Source organism: Cryptomeria japonica, unplaced genomic scaffold (genome assembly GCF_030272615.1).
Source record: "Cryptomeria japonica unplaced genomic scaffold, Sugi_1.0 HiC_scaffold_191, whole genome shotgun sequence".
Lineage (NCBI taxonomy): Eukaryota > Viridiplantae > Streptophyta > Pinopsida > Cupressales > Cupressaceae > Cryptomeria > Cryptomeria japonica.
This window is the reverse complement of record NW_026729013.1, coordinates 267,950-289,070: the sequence shown is the minus strand read 5'-3', so window position 1 is coordinate 289,070 and position 21,121 is coordinate 267,950. Positions and strand designations below refer to the sequence as shown.

Sequence of the window (21,121 nt, the reverse complement as noted above, 5' to 3'; positions counted from 1 at the left end):
TTTACCGTTGCAGCTCCCCATGTCCGAACTGGGGATTTCTGGGTAGGGGCTTCGGGTGCGCATTACATTTTTGCCCAAGCGTCCAGTGTGGTTTCTGGTGCGCTCCGAAGTGGGGTTATTGGAGCGGCCCCTCTTTTTTTGTCCGAGCGTTTGGTGGGGTTTCTCGCATTGGGGCTTCCCAGGCCCGGTTGTTGGGTGCGCACCCACCCTGGCGTGCACGAAATCGGAAGTTGGGTTAATTGCCCGGTTTGCCTCGGGTGCGCACCTTCGCCAGGGCGGGCTCAAGATGGCACCCGCGTTCCGTTTTTTTCACTATCTTTCAAAACGGAAATTTTAAAATCTCGTTTTTTTTTTTTTTTTTTTGCCTTTTCTGGAAATTAGTGAAGGCAGCGCATCAAAGGTGCGCAATGCTGGTGCGAACCCGGGAGCGCTCCGATGTGTGCTCCAAGGTGCGGCGTGCACGAAGTCCGAGCCCGGTTTGCCCCGGGTGCGCACCTCGCGTGCACCTTCGCCGGGGTGAGCACCTTGGTGTGCAGACCTTGGTTGGGTTGCGCGCCCTGGTGCGCACCAAGGAGCGCTCTGAAGTGTGCTCCAAGGTGCGGCGTGCACGAAGTCGGAGCCCGGTTTGCCCCGGGTGTGCACCTCGGGTGCGCACCTCGCGTGCACCTTCGCTGCGGTGGGCACCTTGGCTGGGTTGCGCGCCTTGGTGGGCACCATGCAGTGCACGAAGTCGGAGCCCGGATTGCCCCGGGCGCGCACCTCCGCCAGGGTGGGCACCTTGGTGCGCACAACTTGCCTGGGCTGCGCACCAGGAAGGGCTCAAGATGGCACCCGCGTTCCGTTTTTTTCACTATCTTTCAGAACGGAAATTTTAAAATCTCGTTTTTTTTTGCCTTTTCTGGAAATTAGTGAAGGCAGCGCATCAAAGGTGCGCAACGCTGGTGCGAACCTGGGAGCGCTCCGATGTGTGCTCCAAGGTGTGGCGTGCACGAAGTCGGACCCCGGTTTGCCCCGGGTGCGCACCTCGCGTGCACCTTGGTGCGCACACCTTGGCTGGGTTGCGCGCCCTGGTGGGCACCATGGTGCGCACCAAGGAGCGCTCCGAAGTGTGCTCCAAGGTGCGGCGTGCACGAAGTCGGAGCCCGGTTTGCCCCGGGTGCGCACCTCGCGTGCACCTTCGCCGCGGTGGGCACCATGGCGTGCACGAAGTCGGAGCCCGGTTTGCCCCGGGTGCGCACCTCGCGTGCACCTTCGCCGGGGTGGGCACCTTGGTGTGCAGACCTTGGCTGGGTTGCGCGCCCTGGTGGGCACCATGGTGCGCACCAAGGAGCGCTCCGAAGTGTGCTCCAAGGTGCGGCCTGCACGAAGTCGGAGCCCGGTTTGCCCCGCGTGTGCACCTCGGGTGGGCACCTTGGTGCGCATGCCTTGCCTGGGCTGCGCACCAGGGCGGGCTCAAGATGGCACCCGCGTTCCTTTTTTTTCACTATCTTTCAAAACGGAAATTTTAAAATCTCATTTTTGTTTGCCTTTTTCTGGAAATTAGTGAAGGCAGCGCATCAAAGGTGCGCACCTCGCTGCCCACCACGGTGCGCAACGCCGGTGGGCACCCGGGAGTGCTTCGAAGTGTGCTCCAAGGTGCTGCGTGCACGTTGTCGGAGCCCGGTTTGCCCCGGGTGCGCACCTCGCGTGCACCTTCGTCGGGGTGGGCACCTTGGCTGGGTTTGCCCCGGCTGCGCTCCGAAGCGGGGTTATTGGAGCGCCGCCTCTTTTTTTGTCGGAGCGTTTGGTGGGGTTTCTCGCATTGGCTCTTCCGAGGCCCGGTTGCCACCCTGGCGCGCACGAAGTCGGAAGTAGGGTTAATTGCCCGGGTGCGCACCTTTGCCAGGGTGGGCACCTTACCTGGGCTGCGCACCAGGGCGGGCTCAAGATGGCACGCGCGTTCCGTTTTTTTCACTATCTTTCAAAACGGAAATTTTAAAATCTCCTTTTTTTTTTGCCTTTTCTGGAAATTAGTGAAGGCAGCGCATCAAAGGTGCGCACCTCGCTGCCCACCTTGGTGTGCTCTGAGGTGCGCACCCGGGAGCGCTACGAAGTGTGCTCCAAGGTGCGGCGTGCACGTTGTCGGAGCCCGGTTTGCCCCGGGTGCGCACCTCGCCTGCACCTTGGCCGGGGTGGGCACCTTGGCTGGGTTTGCCCAGGGTGCGCTCCGAAGCGGGGTTACTGGAGCGCCCCCTCTTTTTTTGTCAGAGCGTTTGGTGGGGTTTCTCGCATTGGCTCTTCCCAGGCCCGGTTGTTGGGTGCGCTCCCACCCTGGCGCGCGCGAAGTTGGAAGTTGGGTTAATTGCCCGGGCGCGCACCTTCGCCAGGGTGGGCACCTTGGTGCGCACACCTTGGCTGGGCTGCGCACCAGGGCGGGCTCAAGATGGCACCAGCATTCCCTTTTTCTCACTATCTTTCAAAACGGAAATTTTAAAATCTCGTTTTTTTTTTGCCTTTTATGGAAATTAGTGAAGGCATCGCATCAAAGGTGCGCACCTCGCTGCCCACCTTGGTGTGCTCCGAGGTGCCCACCACGGTGCGCAACGCCGGTGCGAACCCGGGAGCGCCCCGATGTGTGCTCCAAGGTGCGGCGTGCACGAAGTCGGACCCCGGTTTGCCCCGGGTGCGCACCTCGCGTGCACCTTGGTGCGCACACCTTGGCTGGGTTGCGCGGCCTGGTGGGCACCATGGTGCGCACCAAGGAGCGCTCCGAAGTGTGCTCCAAGGTGCGGCGTGCACGAAGTCGGAGCCCGGTTTGCCCCGGGTACGCACCTCGCGTGCACCTTCGCCGGGGTGGGCACCTCGGCTGGGTTGCGCGCCCTGGTGCGCACCAAGGAGCGCTCCGAAGTGTGCTCCAAGGTGCGGCGTGCACGAAGTCGGAGCCCGGTTTGCCCCGGGTGCGCACCTTCGCCGCGGTGCGCACCATGGCGTGCACGAAGTCGGAGCCCGGTTTGCCCCGGGTGCGCACCTCGCGTGCACCTTCGGCGGGGTTGCGCGCCCTGGTGGGCACCATGGTGCGCACCAAGGAGCGCTCCGAAGTGTGCTCCAAGGTGCGGCGTGCACGAAGTCGGAGCCCGGTTTGCCCCGGGTGCGCACCTCGCGTGCACCTTCGGCGGGGTTGCGCGCCCTGGTGGGCACCATGGTGCGCACCAAGGAGCGCTCCGAAGTGTGCTCCAAGGTGCGGCGTGCACGAAGTCGGAGCCCGGTTTGCCCCGGGTGCGCACCTCGCGTGCACCTTCGCCGCGGTGGGCACCATGGCGTGCACGAAGTCGGAGCCCGGTTTGCCCCGGGTGCGCACCTCGCGTGCACCTTCGCCGGGGTGGGCACCTCGGCTGGGTTGCGCGCCCTGGTGCGCACCAAGGAGCGCTCCGAAGTGTGCTCCAAGGTGCGGCGTGCACGAAGTCGGAGCCCGGTTTGCCCCGGGTGCGCACCTCGCGTGCACCTTCGCCAGGGTGGGCACCTCGGTGCGCACACCTTCTCAATGTTTTCTTGCCTTTTCTGGAAATTGGTGAAGGCAGCGCATCAAAGGTGCGCACCTCGGTGTGCTCCGAGGTGCGAACCCGAGAGCGCTCCGAGGTGCCCACGAAGTCGAAAGTCGGGTTAATTGCATTGTTTTCCCCGGGTGCGCTCCGAGGTGCGCAACATCGGCGCGCACCAAGGAGGGCTCCGAAGTGTGCTCCAAGGTGCGCACGATGGCGTGCACCTCTGGTGCGCACGATTCGGAGCTCGGTTTGACCGGGGTGCGCACACCTTGGCTGGGTTGCGCACCTTTTGTGCGCTCCAAGGTGCGCACGAAGTCGGAGCTCGGTTTGCCCCGGGTGCGCACCTTCGCCAGGGTGCGCACCTTGATGCGCACGCCTTGGCTGGGCTGCGCACCTTGGTGGGCGCCATGGTGCGCACCTTTCGTGCGCTCCAAGGTGCGCACGAAGTCGGAGCTCGGTTTGCCCCGGGTGCGCACCTTGGTGGGCGCCATGGTGCACTCCGAGGTGCCCAAGATTGGTGCGCACCAAGGAGCGCTCCGAAGTGCGCTCCAAGGTGCGCGCGAAGTCGAAAGTTGGGTTAATTGTCCGGTTTGCCTCGGGTGCGCACCTTGCGTGCACCTTCGCCAGGGTGGGCGCCTTGGTGCGCACACCTTGGCTGGGCTGCGCACACCTTGGCACCCGCGTTTCCTTCATTTTAAATTTTTTTTTTTTACAATCTCTCAAGTGGGAAATTCTATAATCTCAACTTTTTTTGCCTTTTCAGGAAACTTTTGAATGGAGCGCATCATTGGTGCGCTCCGAAGTGTGCTCCAAAGCTCTCTCCAGCTGCGTGCACCTGCCCCGGCCGCGCACCCGGCCCCGCCCAGCTTCGCTCACCTGTCCCGGGCGTCTGGTGCGGAACCTTAGAGTAAGAAACATCACCGTGCACCTTGGCCAACGTGCGCGACTCGACCGAGCGCGCACTGGCCGAGGTGCACACCGATTTCACCTGGGTGCGCGCGCAGCACCTCGGGCGCACCGGGGTGCGCGCACAACGCCCGGGTTGCACCGTGGCCTGTGTGCTCGGGGCGCCTCGGGTGCGCGCTCGGTGTCGCCCCCGCGCGCGCGGTAGTGCGGGCAGCGCACCCCGGCCCGGCCCGGCCCCGACGAGAACGCAAACGGGCAAAAGGTTTATTCAAATAGCATTGCGACGCCCGGCGAAAAACTAAAAAAGGGTGCAACACCGGGACTTCCCGGGAGGTCACCCATCCCAGTACTACTCCGGCCCAAGCGCGCTTAACTGCGGAGTTCTGATGGGATCCGGTGCACTAACGCTGGTATGATCGCACCCGTTATGAGCTTGTCGCAGTGTGTACTTAGCAAACCGCGACCCACGTGCGAATCCACCCCGGCCACCCACCCCCGTCGAGGTGCACACCCTCCCTCGCGAAGTGCGCCCCGTTCGCCAAGTGTGAGCCCTGCCCGGGTGCGCGCACCTTGCTAGGGCGTCGGGTGTGCACCCGGCCCGGCCTACGTGCGTGCACCTGGAGGGGGCGTCGTGTGCGTGCAGTGTCCCGTCTGCAACGCGGTGCCCACACACCACCTCGGGCGCAACGACCTGCGCTCACATGTGGGCCGAGTGCACCTTGGTGCATGTTCGGGGCGCCTCGGGTGCACGCTCAATCTTGCCCCGGTGCACCAAGGCGCTCGGTTTGCCCCGGGTGCGCACTTGGTGCAAGGTGGGCACCCAAAATAGGGATCAAGCACCAAAACACAAGTTTCGGGATGCAAAATGGGACCCAAGGACCACAAATGCGTTCCAAGACCCATGATGGGTCCACGAGAACAAAAATGTGTTCCGAGACTTAATAAACAAATATTGGGTTTTAGGAGAAGAAACATGCTCTGATGCCCAAAACGAGAATCGACCCCGAAAAGGCCACAGGCCAAAAGTGGGATGCGAGACAAAAAAAAATGGGACCCGAGGACCAAAATTGGGTTCCCAGGTCGAAGACAGGGCAACCGGACAAGAAACGACCTCTAAGGCTCGAAATGAGTCCCGACGACTAAAACTTGACAAGAAGCACCCATCAGGCACCCAACTCGACACCCATGGGATGCCGACCCACCCGGGCTTCCACCTAGCACACCTTGGCACCCACCCACCCTCGCACCCAACCTCGCACCCAACTTAGCACCTTTGAACCCACATTGGCACTCACCCTGACCCTGGCACCTTGGAACCCACATTGGCACTCACCTTGACCCTGGCACCCACCTTTGCACTCACCTTGGGACCCACCCTGGCTCCCACCTCGGCACCCACCCAGACACCCACCTTGGTTCCTTGGCACCCACCTTGGATCCTTGGCACCCACCCCGACACCCACCTTGGCACGCAACTTGGCTACTTGCCACCCACCTTGGCTCCTTGACGCCCACCCCGACAACCACCCCGTGACCTACCCTGGCTAGGGTTGGTGCACACCCACCCTGGTGCCCACCTTGGCACCCACCCTATGACCCACCTTGGCACGCACCTTAGTACCCACCCCGTTACCCACCCTAGGACCCACCCCGTGACCCACCTTGGCCAGGGTGGGTGCCTTGGTGCGCACAACTTGCCTGGGCTGCACACCAGGGCGGGCTCAAGATGGCACCCGCGTTCCGTTTTTTTCACTATCTTTCAAAACGGAAATTTTAAAATCTCATTTTTTTCTTTTTTTTGCCTTTTCTGGAAATTAGTGAAGGCAGCGCATCAAAGGTGCGCAATGCTGGTGCGAACCCGGGAGCGCTCCGATGTGTGCTCCAAGGTGCGGCGTGCACGAAGTTCGAGCCCGGTTTGCCCCGGGTGCGCACCTCGCGTGCACCTTCGCCGGGGTGAGCACCTTGGCTGGGTTGCGCGCCCTGGTGCGTACCAAGGAGCGCTCTGAAGTGTGCTCCAAGGTGCGGCGTGCACGAAGTCGGAGCCCGGTTTGCCCCGGGTGTGCACCTCGGGTGCGCACCTCGCGTGCACCTTCGCTGCGGTGGGCACCTTGGCTGGGTTGCGCGCCTTGGTGGGCACCATGCAGTGCACGAAGTCGGAGCCCGGTTTGCCCCGGGCGCGCACCTCCGCCAGGGTGGGCACCTTGGTGCGCACAACTTGCCTGGGCTGCGCACCAGGAAGGGCTCAAGATGGCACCCGCGTTCCGTTTTTTTCACTATCTTTCAGAACGGAAATTTTAAAATATCGTTTTTTTTTGCCTTTTCTGGAAATTAGTGAAGGCAGCGCATCAAAGGTGCGCAACGCTGGTGCGAACCTGGGAGCGCTCCGATGTGTGCTCCAAGGTGCGGCGTGCACGAAGTCGGAGCCCGGTTTGCCCCGGGTGCGCCCTGGTGGGCACCATGGTGCGCACCAAGGAGCGCTCCGAAGTGTGCTCCAAGGTGCGGCCTGCACGAAGTCGGAGCCCGGTTTGCCCCGGGTGTGCACCTCGGGTGGGCACCTTGGTGCGCATGCCTTGCCTGGGCTGCGCACCAGGGCGGGCTCAAGATGGCACCCGCGTTCCTTTTTTTTCACTATCTTTCAAAACGGAAATTTTAAAATCTCATTTTTTTTTGCCTTTTTCTGGAAATTAGTGAAGGCAGCGCATCAAAGGTGCGCACCTCGCTGCCCACCACGGTGCGCAACGCCGGTGGGCACCCGGGAGTGCTTCGAAGTGTGCTCCAAGGTGCTGCGTGCACGTTGTCGGAGCCCGGTTTGCCCCGGGTGCGCACCTCGCGTGCACCTTCGTCGGGGTGGGCACCTTGGCTTGGTTTGCCCCGGCTGCGCTCCGAAGCGGGGTTATTGGAGCGCCGCCTCTTTTTTTGTCGGAGCGTTTGGTGGGGTTTCTCGCATTGGCTCTTCCGAGGCCCGGTTGCCACCCTGGCGCGCACGAAGTCGGAAGTAGGGTTAATTGCCCGGGTGCGCACCTTTGCCAGGGTGGCACCTTACCTGGGCTGCGCACCAGGGCGGGCTCAAGATGGCACGCGCGTTCCGTTTTTTTCACTATCTTTCAAAACGGAAATTTTAAAATCTCCTTTTTTTTTTGCCTTTTCTGGAAATTAGTGAAGGCAGCGCATCAAAGGTGCGCACCTCGCTGCCCACCTTGGTGTGCTCTGAGGTGCGCACCCGGGAGCGCTACGAAGTGTGCTCCAAGGTGCGGCGTGCACGTTGTCGGAGCCCGGTTTGCCCCGGGTGCGCACCTCGCCTGCACCTTGGCCGGGGTGGGCACCTTGGCTGGGTTTGCCCAGGGTGCGCTCCGAAGCGGGGTTACTGGAGCGCCCCCTCTTTTTTTGTCAGAGAGTTTGGTGGGGTTTCTCGCATTGGCTCTTCCCAGGCCCGGTTGTTGGGTGCGCTCCCACCCTGGCGCGCGCGAAGTTGGAAGTTGGGTTAATTGCCCGGGCGCGCACCTTCGCCAGGGTGGGCACCTTGGTGCGCAAACCTTGGCTGGGCTGCGCACCAGGGCGGGCTCAAGATGGCACCAGCATTCCCTTTTTCTCACTATCTTTCAAAACGGAAATTTTAAAATCTCGTTTTTTTTTTGCCTTTTATGGAAATTAGTGAAGGCATCGCATCAAAGGTGCGCACCTCGCTGCCCACCTTGGTGTGCTCCGAGGTGCCCACCACGGTGCGCAACGCCGGTGCGAACCCGGGAGCGCCCCGATGTGTGCTCCAAGGTGCGGCGTGCACGAAGTCGGACCCCGGTTTGCCCCGGGTGCGCACCTCGCGTGCACCTTGGTGCGCACACCTTGGCTGGGTTGCGCGGCCTGGTGGGCACCATGGTGCGCACCAAGGAGCGCTCCGAAGTGTGCTCCAAGGTGCGGCGTGCACGAAGTCGGAGCCCGGTTTGCCCCGGGTGCGCACCTTCGCCGCGGTGGGCACCATGGCGTGCACGAAGTCGGAGCCCGGTTTGCCCCGGGTGCGCACCTCGCGTGCACCTTCGCCGGGGTGGGCACCTCGGCTGGGTTGCGCGCCCTGGTGCGCACCAAGGAGCGCTCTGAAGTGTGCTCCAAGGTGCGGCGTGCACGAAGTCGGAGCCCGGTTTGCCCCGGGTGTGCACCTCGCGTGCACCTTCGCTGCGGTGGGCACCTTGGCTGGGTTGCGCGCCTTGGTGGGCACCATGCAGTGCACGAAGTCGGAGCCCGGTTTGCCCCGGGCGCGCACCTCCGCCAGGGTGGGCACCTTGGTGCGCACAACTTGCCTGGGCTGCGCACCAGGAAGGGCTCAAGATGGCACCCGCGTTCCGTTTTTTTCACTATCTTTCAGAACGGAAATTTTAAAATATCGTTTTTTTTTGCCTTTTCTGGAAATTAGTGAAGGCAGCGCATCAAAGGTGCGCAACGCTGGTGCGAACCTGGGAGCGCTCCGATGTGTGCTCCAAGGTGCGGCGTGCACGAAGTCGGACCCCGGTTTGCCCCGGGTGCGCACCTCGCGTGCACCTTGGTGCGCACACCTTGGCTGGGTTGCGCGCCCTGGTGGGCACCATGGTGCGCACCAAGGAGCGCTCCGAAGTGTGCTCCAAGGTGCGGCGTGCACGAAGTCGGAGCCCGGTTTGCCCCGGGTGCGCACCTCGCGTGCACCTTCGCCGCGGTGGGCACCATGGCGTGCACGAAGTCGGAGCCCGGTTTGCCCCGGGTGCGCACCTCGCGTGCACCTTCGCCGGGGTGGGCACCTTGGTGTGCAGACCTTGGCTGGGTTGCGCGCCCTGGTGGGCACCATGGTGCGCACCAAGGAGCGCTCCGAAGTGTGCTCCAAGGTGCGGCCTGCACGAAGTCGGAGCCCGGTTTGCCCCGCGTGTGCACCTCGGGTGGGCACCTTGGTGCGCATGCCTTGCCTGGGCTGCGCACCAGGGCGGGCTCAAGATGGCACCCGCGTTCCTTTTTTTTCACTATCTTTCAAAACGGAAATTTTAAAATCTCATTTTTGTTTGCCTTTTTCTGGAAATTAGTGAAGGCAGCGCATCAAAGGTGCGCACCTCGCTGCCCACCACGGTGCGCAACGCCGGTGGGCACCCGGGAGTGCTTCGAAGTGTGCTCCAAGGTGCTGCGTGCACGTTGTCGGAGCCCGGTTTGCCCCGGGTGCGCACCTCGCGTGCACCTTCGTCGGGGTGGGCACCTTGGCTGGGTTTGCCCCGGCTGCGCTCCGAAGCGGGGTTATTGGAGCGCCGCCTCTTTTTTTGTCGGAGCGTTTGGTGGGGTTTCTCGCATTGGCTCTTCCGAGGCCCGGTTGCCACCCTGGCGCGCACGAAGTCGGAAGTAGGGTTAATTGCCCGGGTGCGCACCTTTGCCAGGGTGGGCACCTTACCTGGGCTGCGCACCAGGGCGGGCTCAAGATGGCACGCGCGTTCCGTTTTTTTCACTATCTTTCAAAACGGAAATTTTAAAATCTCCTTTTTTTTTTGCCTTTTCTGGAAATTAGTGAAGGCAGCGCATCAAAGGTGCGCACCTCGCTGCCCACCTTGGTGTGCTCTGAGGTGCGCACCCGGGAGCGCTACGAAGTGTGCTCCAAGGTGCGGCGTGCACGTTGTCGGAGCCCGGTTTGCCCCGGGTGCGCACCTCGCCTGCACCTTGGCCGGGGTGGGCACCTTGGCTGGGTTTGCCCAGGGTGCGCTCCGAAGCGGGGTTACTGGAGCGCCCCCTCTTTTTTTGTCAGAGCGTTTGGTGGGGTTTCTCGCATTGGCTCTTCCCAGGCCCGGTTGTTGGGTGCGCTCCCACCCTGGCGCGCGCGAAGTTGGAAGTTGGGTTAATTGCCCGGGCGCGCACCTTCGCCAGGGTGGGCACCTTGGTGCACACACCTTGGCTGGGCTGCGCACCAGGGCGGGCTCAAGATGGCACCAGCATTCCCTTTTTCTCACTATCTTTCAAAACGGAAATTTTAAAATCTCGTTTTTTTTTTGCCTTTTATGGAAATTAGTGAAGGCATCGCATCAAAGGTGCGCACCTCGCTGCCCACCTTGGTGTGCTCCGAGGTGCCCACCACGGTGCGCAACGCCGGTGCGAACCCGGGAGCGCCCCGATGTGTGCTCCAAGGTGCGGCGTGCACGAAGTCGGACCCCGGTTTGCCCCGGGTGCGCACCTCGCGTGCACCTTGGTGCGCACACCTTGGCTGGGTTGCGCGGCCTGGTGGGCACCATGGTGCGCACCAAGGAGCGCTCCGAAGTGTGCTCCAAGGTGCGGCGTGCACGAAGTCGGAGCCCGGTTTGCCCCGGGTACGCACCTCGCGTGCACCTTCGCCGGGGTGGGCACCTCGGCTGGGTTGCGCGCCCTGGTGCGCACCAAGGAGCGCTCCGAAGTGTGCTCCAAGGTGCGGCGTGCACGAAGTCGGAGCCCGGTTTGCCCCGGGTGCGCACCTTCGCCGCGGTGCGCACCATGGCGTGCACGAAGTCGGAGCCCGGTTTGCCCCGGGTGCGCACCTCGCGTGCACCTTCGGCGGGGTTGCGCGCCCTGGTGGGCACCATGGTGCGCACCAAGGAGCGCTCCGAAGTGTGCTCCAAGGTGCGGCGTGCACGAAGTCGGAGCCCGGTTTGCCCCGGGTGCGCACCTCGCGTGCACCTTCGGCGGGGTTGCGCGCCCTGGTGGGCACCATGGTGCGCACCAAGGAGCGCTCCGAAGTGTGCTCCAAGGTGCGGCGTGCACGAAGTCGGAGCCCGGTTTGCCCCGGGTGCGCACCTCGCGTGCACCTTCGCCGCGGTGGGCACCATGGCGTGCACGAAGTCGGAGCCCGGTTTGCCCCGGGTGCGCACCTCGCGTGCACCTTCGCCGGGGTGGGCACCTCGGCTGGGTTGCGCGCCCTGGTGCGCACCAAGGAGCGCTCCGAAGTGTGCTCCAAGGTGCGGCGTGCACGAAGTCGGAGCCCGGTTTGCCCCGGGTGCGCACCTCGCGTGCACCTTCGCCAGGGTGGGCACCTCGGTGCGCACACCTTCTCAATGTTTTCTTGCCTTTTCTGGAAATTGGTGAAGGCAGCGCATCAAAGGTGCGCACCTCGGTGTGCTCCGAGGTGCGAACCCGAGAGCGCTCCGAGGTGCCCACGAAGTCGAAAGTCGGGTTAATTGCATTGTTTTCCCCGGGTGCGCTCCGAGGTGCGCAACATCGGCGCGCACCAAGGAGGGCTCCGAAGTGTGCTCCAAGGTGCGCACGATGGCGTGCACCTCTGGTGCGCACGATTCGGAGCTCGGTTTGACCGGGGTGCGCACACCTTGGCTGGGTTGCGCACCTTTTGTGCGCTCCAAGGTGCGCACGAAGTCGGAGCTCGGTTTGCCCCGGGTGCGCACCTTCGCCAGGGTGCGCACCTTGATGCGCACGCCTTGGCTGGGCTGCGCACCTTGGTGGGCGCCATGGTGCGCACCTTTCGTGCGCTCCAAGGTGCGCACGAAGTCGGAGCTCGGTTTGCCCCGGGTGCGCACCTTGGTGGGCGCCATGGTGCACTCCGAGGTGCCCAAGATTGGTGCGCACCAAGGAGCGCTCCGAAGTGCGCTCCAAGGTGCGCGCGAAGTCGAAAGTTGGGTTAATTGTCCGGTTTGCCTCGGGTGCGCACCTTGCGTGCACCTTCGCCAGGGTGGGCGCCTTGGTGCGCACACCTTGGCTGGGCTGCGCACACCTTGGCACCCGCGTTTCCTTCATTTTAAATTTTTTTTTTTTACAATCTCTCAAGTGGGAAATTCTATAATCTCAACTTTTTTTGCCTTTTCAGGAAACTTTTGAATGGAGCGCATCATTGGTGCGCTCCGAAGTGTGCTCCAAAGCTCTCTCCAGCTGCGTGCACCTGCCCCGGCCGCGCACCCGGCCCCGCCCAGCTTCGCTCACCTGTCCCGGGCGTCTGGTGCGGAACCTTAGAGTAAGAAACATCACCGTGCACCTTGGCCAACGTGCGCGACTCGACCGAGCGCGCACTGGCCGAGGTGCACACCGATTTCACCTGGGTGCGCGCGCAGCACCTCGGGCGCACCGGGGTGCGCGCACAACGCCCGGGTTGCACCGTGGCCTGTGTGCTCGGGGCGCCTCGGGTGCGCGCTCGGTGTCGCCCCCGCGCGCGCAGTAGTGCGGGCAGCGCACCCCGGCCCGGCCCGGCCCCGACGAGAACGCAAACGGGCAAAAGGTTTATTCAAATAGCATTGCGACGCCCGGCGAAAAACTAAAAAAGGGTGCAACACCGGGACTTCCCGGGAGGTCACCCATCCCAGTACTACTCCGGCCCAAGCGCGCTTAACTGCGGAGTTCTGATGGGATCCGGTGCACTAATGCTGGTATGATCGCACCCGTTATGAGCTTGTCGCAGTGTGTACTTAGCAAACCGCGACCCACGTGCGAATCCACCCCGGCCACCCACCCCCGTCGAGGTGCACACCCTCCCTCGCGAAGTGCGCCCCGTTCGCCAAGTGTGAGCCCTGCCCGGGTGCGCGCACCTTGCTAGGGCGTCGGGTGTGCACCCGGCCCGGCCTACGTGCGTGCACCTGGAGGGGGCGTCGTGTGCGTGCAGTGTCCCGTCTGCAACGCGGTGCCCACACACCACCTCGGGCGCAACGACCTGCGCTCACATGTGGGCCGAGTGCACCTTGGTGCATGTTCGGGGCGCCTCGGGTGCACGCTCGATCTTGCCCCGGTGCACCAAGGCGCTCGGTTTGCCCCGGGTGCGCACTTGGTGCAAGGTGGGCACCCAAAATAGGGATCAAGCACCAAAACACAAGTTTCGGGATGCAAAATGGGACCCAAGGACCACAAATGCGTTCCAAGACCCATGATGGGTCCACGAGAACAAAAATGTGTTCCGAGACTTAATAAACAAATATTGGGTTTTAGGAGAAGAAACATGCTCTGATGCCCAAAACGAGAATCGACCCCGAAAAGGCCACAGGCCAAAAGTGGGATGCGAGACAAAAAAAAATGGGACCCGAGGACCAAAATTGGGTTCCCAGGTCGAAGACAGGGCAACCGGACAAGAAACGACCTCTAAGGCTCGAAATGAGTCCCGACGACTAAAACTTGACAAGAAGCACCCATCAGGCACCCAACTCGACACCCATGGGATGCCGACCCACCCGGGCTTCCACCTAGCACACCTTGGCACCCACCCACCCTCGCACCCAACCTCGCACCCAACTTAGCACCTTTGAACCCACATTGGCACTCACCCTGACCCTGGCACCTTGGAACCCACATTGGCACTCACCTTGACCCTGGCACCCACCTTTGCACTCACCTTGGGACCCACCCTGGCTCCCACCTCGGCACCCACCCAGACACCCACCTTGGTTCCTTGGCACCCACCTTGGATCCTTGGCACCCACCCCGACACCCACCTTGGCACGCAACTTGGCTACTTGCCACCCACCTTGGCTCCTTGACGCCCACCCCGACAACCACCCCGTGACCTACCCTGGCTAGGGTTGGTGCACACCCACCCTGGTGCCCACCTTGGCACCCACCCTATGACCCACCTTGGCACGCACCTTAGTACCCACCCCGTTACCCACCCTAGGACCCACCCCGTGACCCACCTTGGCCAGGGTGGGTGCCTTGGTGCGCACAACTTGCCTGGGCTGCACACCAGGGCGGGCTCAAGATGGCACCCGCGTTCCGTTTTTTTCACTATCTTTCAAAACGGAAATTTTAAAATCTCATTTTTTTCTTTTTTTTGCCTTTTCTGGAAATTAGTGAAGGCAGCGCATCAAAGGTGCGCAATGCTGGTGCGAACCCGGGAGCGCTCCGATGTGTGCTCCAAGGTGCGGCGTGCACGAAGTCCGAGCCCGGTTTGCCCCGGGTGCGCACCTCGCGTGCACCTTCGCCGGGGTGAGCACCTTGGCTGGGTTGCGCGCCCTGGTGCGTACCAAGGAGCGCTCTGAAGTGTGCTCCAAGGTGCGGCGTGCACGAAGTCGGAGCCCGGTTTGCCCCGGGTGTGCACCTCGGGTGCGCACCTCGCGTGCACCTTCGCTGCGGTGGGCACCTTGGCTGGGTTGCGCGCCTTGGTGGGCACCATGCAGTGCACGAAGTCGGAGCCCGGTTTGCCCCGGGCGCGCACCTCCGCCAGGGTGGGCACCTTGGTGCGCACAACTTGCCTGGGCTGCGCATCAGGAAGGGCTCAAGATGGCACCCGCGTTCCGTTTTTTTCACTATCTTTCAGAACGGAAATTTTAAAATATCGTTTTTTTTTGCCTTTTCTGGAAATTAGTGAAGGCAGCGCATCAAAGGTGCGCAACGCTGGTGCGAACCTGGGAGCGCTCCGATGTGTGCTCCAAGGTGCGGCGTGCACGAAGTCGGAGCCCGGTTTGCCCCGGGTGCGCCCTGGTGGGCACCATGGTGCGCACCAAGGAGCGCTCCGAAGTGTGCTCCAAGGTGCGGCCTGCACGAAGTCGGAGCCCGGTTTGCCCCGGGTGTGCACCTCGGGTGGGCACCTTGGTGCGCATGCCTTGCCTGGGCTGCGCACCAGGGCGGGCTCAAGATGGCACCCGCGTTCCTTTTTTTTCACTATCTTTCAAAACGGAAATTTTAAAATCTCATTTTTTTTTGCCTTTTTCTGGAAATTAGTGAAGGCAGCGCATCAAAGGTGCGCACCTCGCTGCCCACCACGGTGCGCAACGCCGGTGGGCACCCGGGAGTGCTTCGAAGTGTGCTCCAAGGTGCTGCGTGCACGTTGTCGGAGCCCGGTTTGCCCCGGGTGCGCACCTCGCGTGCACCTTCGTCGGGGTGGGCACCTTGGCTTGGTTTGCCCCGGCTGCGCTCCGAAGCGGGGTTATTGGAGCGCCGCCTCTTTTTTTGTCGGAGCGTTTGGTGGGGTTTCTCGCATTGGCTCTTCCGAGGCCCGGTTGCCACCCTGGCGCGCACGAAGTCGGAAGTAGGGTTAATTGCCCGGGTGCGCACCTTTGCCAGGGTGGCACCTTACCTGGGCTGCGCACCAGGGCGGGCTCAAGATGGCACGCGCGTTCCGTTTTTTTCACTATCTTTCAAAACGGAAATTTTAAAATCTCCTTTTTTTTTTGCCTTTTCTGGAAATTAGTGAAGGCAGCGCATCAAAGGTGCGCACCTCGCTGCCCACCTTGGTGTGCTCTGAGGTGCGCACCCGGGAGCGCTACGAAGTGTGCTCCAAGGTGCGGCGTGCACGTTGTCGGAGCCCGGTTTGCCCCGGGTGCGCACCTCGCCTGCACCTTGGCCGGGGTGGGCACCTTGGCTGGGTTTGCCCAGGGTGCGCTCCGAAGCGGGGTTACTGGAGCGCCCCCTCTTTTTTTGTCAGAGAGTTTGGTGGGGTTTCTCGCATTGGCTCTTCCCAGGCCCGGTTGTTGGGTGCGCTCCCACCCTGGCGCGCGCGAAGTTGGAAGTTGGGTTAATTGCCCGGGCGCGCACCTTCGCCAGGGTGGGCACCTTGGTGCGCAAACCTTGGCTGGGCTGCGCACCAGGGCGGGCTCAAGATGGCACCAGCATTCCCTTTTTCTCACTATCTTTCAAAACGGAAATTTTAAAATCTCATTTTTTTTTTGCCTTTTATGGAAATTAGTGAAGGCATCGCATCAAAGGTGCGCACCTCGCTGCCCACCTTGGTGTGCTCCGAGGTGCCCACCACGGTGCGCAACGCCGGTGCGAACCCGGGAGCGCCCCGATGTGTGCTCCAAGGTGCGGCGTGCACGAAGTCGGACCCCGGTTTGCCCCGGGTGCGCACCTCGCGTGCACCTTGGTGCGCACACCTTGGCTGGGTTGCGCGGCCTGGTGGGCACCATGGTGCGCACCAAGGAGCGCTCCGAAGTGTGCTCCAAGGTGCGGCGTGCACGAAGTCGGAGCCCGGTTTGCCCCGGGTGCGCACCTTCGCCGCGGTGGGCACCATGGCGTGCACGAAGTCGGAGCCCGGTTTGCCCCGGGTGCGCACCTCGCGTGCACCTTCGCCGGGGTGGGCACCTCGGCTGGGTTGCGCGCCCTGGTGCGCACCAAGGAGCGCTCTGAAGTGTGCTCCAAGGTGCGGCGTGCACGAAGTCGGAGCCCGGTTTGCCCCGGGTGTGCACCTCGCGTGCACCTTCGCTGCGGTGGGCACCTTGGCTGGGTTGCGCGCCTTGGTGGGCACCATGCAGTGCACGAAGTCGGAGCCCGGTTTGCCCCGGGCGCGCACCTCCGCCAGGGTGGGCACCTTGGTGCGCACAACTTGCCTGGGCTGCGCACCAGGAAGGGCTCAAGATGGCACCCGCGTTCCGTTTTTTTCACTATCTTTCAGAACGGAAATTTTAAAATATCGTTTTTTTTTGCCTTTTCTGGAAATTAGTGAAGGCAGCGCATCAAAGGTGCGCAACGCTGGTGCGAACCTGGGAGCGCTCCGATGTGTGCTCCAAGGTGCGGCGTGCACGAAGTCGGACCCCGGTTTGCCCCGGGTGCGCACCTCGCGTGCACCTTGGTGCGCACACCTTGGCTGGGTTGCGCGCCCTGGTGGGCACCATGGTGCGCACCAAGGAGCGCTCCGAAGTGTGCTCCAAGGTGCGGCGTGCACGAAGTCGGAGCCCGGTTTGCCCCGGGTGCGCACCTCGCGTGCACCTTCGCCGCGGTGGGCACCATGGCGTGCACGAAGTCGGAGCCCGGTTTGCCCCGGGTGCGCACCTCGCGTGCACCTTCGCCGGGGTGGGCACCTTGGTGTGCAGACCTTGGCTGGGTTGCGCGCCCTGGTGGGCACCATGGTGCGCACCAAGGAGCGCTCCGAAGTGTGCTCCAAGGTGCGGCCTGCACGAAGTCGGAGCCCGGTTTGCCCCGGGTGTGCACCTCGGGTGGGCACCTTGGTGCGCATGCCTTGCCTGGGCTGCGCACCAGGGCGGGCTCAAGATGGCACCCGCGTTCCTTTTTTTTCACTATCTTTCAAAACGGAAATTTTAAAATCTCATTTTTTTTTGCCTTTTTCTGGAAATTAGTGAAGGCAGCGCATCAAAGGTGCGCACCTCGCTGCCCACCACGGTGCGCAACGCCGGTGGGCACCCGGGAGTGCTTCGAAGTGTGCTCCAAGGTGCTGCGTGCACGTTGTCGGAGCCCGGTTTGCCCCGGGTGCGCACCTCGCGTGCACCTTCGTCGGGGTGGGCACCTTGGCTGGGTTTGCCCCGGCTGCGCTCCGAAGCGGGGTTATTGGAGCGCCGCCTCTTTTTTTGTCGGAGCGTTTGGTGGGGTTTCTCGCATTGGCTCTTCCGAGGCCCGGTTGCCACCCTGGCGCGCACGAAGTCGGAAGTAGGGTTAATTGCCCGGGTGCGCACCTTTGCCAGGGTGGGCACCTTACCTGGGCTGCGCACCAGGGCGGGCTCAAGATGGCACGCGCGTTCCGTTTTTTTCACTATCTTTCAAAACGGAAATTTTAAAATCTCCTTTTTTTTTTGCCTTTTCTGGAAATTAGTGAAGGCAGCGCATCAAAGGTGCGCACCTCGCTGCCCACCTTGGTGTGCTCTGAGGTGCGCACCCGGGAGCGCTACGAAGTGTGCTCCAAGGTGCGGCGTGCACGTTGTCGGAGCCCGGTTTGCCCCGGGTGCGCACCTCGCCTGCACCTTGGCCGGGGTGGGCACCTTGGCTGGGTTTGCCCAGGGTGCGCTCCGAAGCGGGGTTACTGGAGCGCCCCCTCTTTTTTTGTCAGAGCGTTTGGTGGGGTTTCTCGCATTGGCTCTTCCCAGGCCCGGTTGTTGGGTGCGCTCCCACCCTGGCGCGCGCGAAGTTGGAAGTTGGGTTAATTGCCCGGGCGCGCACCTTCGCCAGGGTGGGCACCTTGGTGCGCACACCTTGGCTGGGCTGCGCACCAGGGCGGGCTCAAGATGGCACCAGCATTCCCTTTTTCTCACTATCTTTCAAAACGGAAATTTTAAAATCTCGTTTTTTTTTTGCCTTTTATGGAAATTAGTGAAGGCATCGCATCAAAGGTGCGCACCTCGCTGCCCACCTTGGTGTGCTCCGAGGTGCCCACCACGGTGCGCAACGCCGGTGCGAACCCGGGAGCGCCCCGATGTGTGCTCCAAGGTGCGGCGTGCACGAAGTCGGACCCCGGTTTGCCCCGGGTGCGCACCTCGCGTGCACCTTGGTGCGCACACCTTGGCTGGGTTGCGCGGCCTGGTGGGCACCATGGTGCGCACCAAGGAGCGCTCCGAAGTGTGCTCCAAGGTGCGGCGTGCACGAAGTCGGAGCCCGGTTTGCCCCGGGTACGCACCTCGCGTGCACCTTCGCCGGGGTGGGCACCTCGGCTGGGTTGCGCGCCCTGGTGCGCACCAAGGAGCGCTCCGAAGTGTGCTCCAAGGTGCGGCGTGCACGAAGTCGGAGCCCGGTTTGCCCCGGGTGCGCACCTTCGCCGCGGTGCGCACCATGGCGTGCACGAAGTCGGAGCCCGGTTTGCCCCGGGTGCGCACCTCGCGTGCACCTTCGGCGGGGTTGCGCGCCCTGGTGGGCACCATGGTGCGCACCAAGGAGCGCTCCGAAGTGTGCTCCAAGGTGCGGCGTGCACGAAGTCGGAGCCCGGTTTGCCCCGGGTGCGCACCTCGCGTGCACCTTCGGCGGGGTTGCGCGCCCTGGTGGGCACCATGGTGCGCACCAAGGAGCGCTCCGAAGTGTGCTCCAAGGTGCGGCGTGCACGAAGTCGGAGCCCGGTTTGCCCCGGGTGCGCACCTCACGTGCACCTTCGCCGCGGTGGGCACCATGGCGTGCACGAAGTCGGAGCCCGGTTTGCCCCGGGTGCGCACCTCGCGTGCACCTTCGCCGGGGTGGGCACCTCGGCTGGGTTGCGCGCCCTGGTGCGCACCAAGGAGCGCTCCGAAGTGTGCTCCAAGGTGCGGCGTGCACGAAGTCGGAGCTCGGTTTGCCCCGGGTGCGCACCTCGCGTGCACCTTCGCCAGGGTGGGCACCTCGGTGCGCACACCTTCTCAATGTTTTCTTGCCTTTTCTGGAAATTGGTGAAGGCAGCGCATCAAAGGTGCGCACCTCGGTGTGCTCCGAGGTGCGAACCCGAGAGCGCTCCGAGGTGCCCACGAAGTCGAAAGTCGGGTTAATTGCATTGTTTTCCCCGGGTGCGCTCCGAGGTGCGCAACATCGGCGCGCACCAAGGAGGGCTCCGAAGTGTGCTCCAAGGTGCGCACGATGGCGTGCACCTCTGGTGCGCACGATTCGGAGCTCGGTTTGACCGGGGTGCGCACACCTTGGCTGGGTTGCGCACCTTTTGTGCGCTCCAAGGTGCGCACGAAGTCGGAGCTCGGTTTGCCCCGGGTGCGCACCTTCGCCAGGGTGCGCACCTTGATGCGCACGCCTTGGCTGGGCTGCGCACCTTGGTGGGCGCCATGGTGCGCACCTTTCGTGCGCTCCAAGGTGCGCACGAAGTCGGAGCTCGGTTTGCCCCGGGTGCGCACCTTGGTGGGCGCCATGGTGCACTCCGAGGTGCCCAAGATTGGTGCGCACCAAGGAGCGCTCCGAAGTGCGCTCCAAGGTGCGCGCGAAGTCGAAAGTTGGGTTAATTGTCCGGTTTGCCTCGGGTGCGCACCTTGCGTGCACCTTCGCCAGGGTGGGCGCCTTGGTGCGCACACCTTGGCTGGGCTGCGCACACCTTGGCACCCGCGTTTCCTTCATTTTAAATTTTTTTTTTTTACAATCTCTCAAGTGGGAAATTCTATAATCTCAACTTTTTTTGCCTTTTCAGGAAACTTTTGAATGGAGCGCATCATTGGTGCGCTCCGAAGTGTGCTCCAAAGCTCTCTCCAGCTGCGTGCACCTGCCCCGGCCGCGCACCCGGCCCCGCCCAGCTTCGCTCACCTGTCCCGGGCGTCTGGTGCGGAACCTTAGAGTAAGAAACATCACCGTGCACCTTGGCCAACGTGCGCGACTCGACCGAGCGCGCACTGGCCGAGGTGCACACCGATTTCACCTGGGTGCGCGCGCAGCACCTCGGGCGCACCGGGGTGCGCGCACAACGCCCGGGTTGCACCGTGGCCTGTGTGCTCGGGGCGCCTCGGGTGCGCGCTCGGTGTCGCCCCCGCGCGCGCGGTAGTGCGGGCAGCGCACCCCGGCCCGGCCCGGCCCCGACGAGAACGCAAACGGGCAAAAGGTTTATTCAAATAGCATTGCGACGCCCGGCGAAAAACTAAAAAAGGGTGCAACACCGGGACTTCCCGGGAGGTCACCCATCCCAGTACTACTCCGGCCCAAGCGCGCTTAACTGCGGAGTTCTGATGGGATCCGGTGCACTAATGCTGGTATGATCGCACCCGTTATGAGCTTGTCGCAGTGTGTACTTAGCAAACCGCGACCCACGTGCGAATCCACCCCGGCCACCCACCCCCGTCGAGGTGCACACCCTCCCTCGCGAAGTGCGCCCCGTTCGCCAAGTGTGAGCCCTGCCCGGGTGCGCGCACCTTGCTAGGGCGTCGGGTGTGCACCCGGCCCGGCCTACGTGCGTGCACCTGGAGGGGGCGTCGTGTGCGTGCAGTGTCCCGTCTGCAACGCGGTGCCCACACACCACCTCGGGCGCAACGACCTGTGCTCACATGTGGGCCGAGTGCACCTTGGTGCATGTTCGGGGCGCCTCGGGTGCACGCTCGATCTTGCCCCGGTGCACCAAGGCGCTCGGTTTGCCCCGGGTGCGCACTTGGTGCAAGGTGGGCACCCAAAATAGGGATCAAGCACCAAAACAC

General features: G+C 63.0%; 3 non-coding genes across 3 annotated transcripts; all 3 read right to left on the bottom strand.

The window, feature by feature from the left end:
* Positions 1–4,732: 4,732 nt before the first annotated feature.
* Positions 4,733–4,851, bottom strand: LOC131867928 (5S ribosomal RNA). Its single transcript, XR_009366449.1, has one exon. It is a non-coding gene; the product is annotated as a 5S ribosomal RNA (ribosomal RNA).
* Positions 4,852–12,655: 7,804 nt separating this feature from the next.
* LOC131867938 (5S ribosomal RNA) lies at positions 12,656–12,774 on the bottom strand. The gene has a single exon (XR_009366459.1). It is a non-coding gene; the product is annotated as a 5S ribosomal RNA (ribosomal RNA).
* A 7,804-nt stretch (positions 12,775–20,578) lies between these two features.
* On the bottom strand, positions 20,579–20,697 carry LOC131867937 (5S ribosomal RNA). The gene has a single exon (XR_009366458.1). It is a non-coding gene; the product is annotated as a 5S ribosomal RNA (ribosomal RNA).
* Positions 20,698–21,121: the final 424 nt, after the last annotated feature.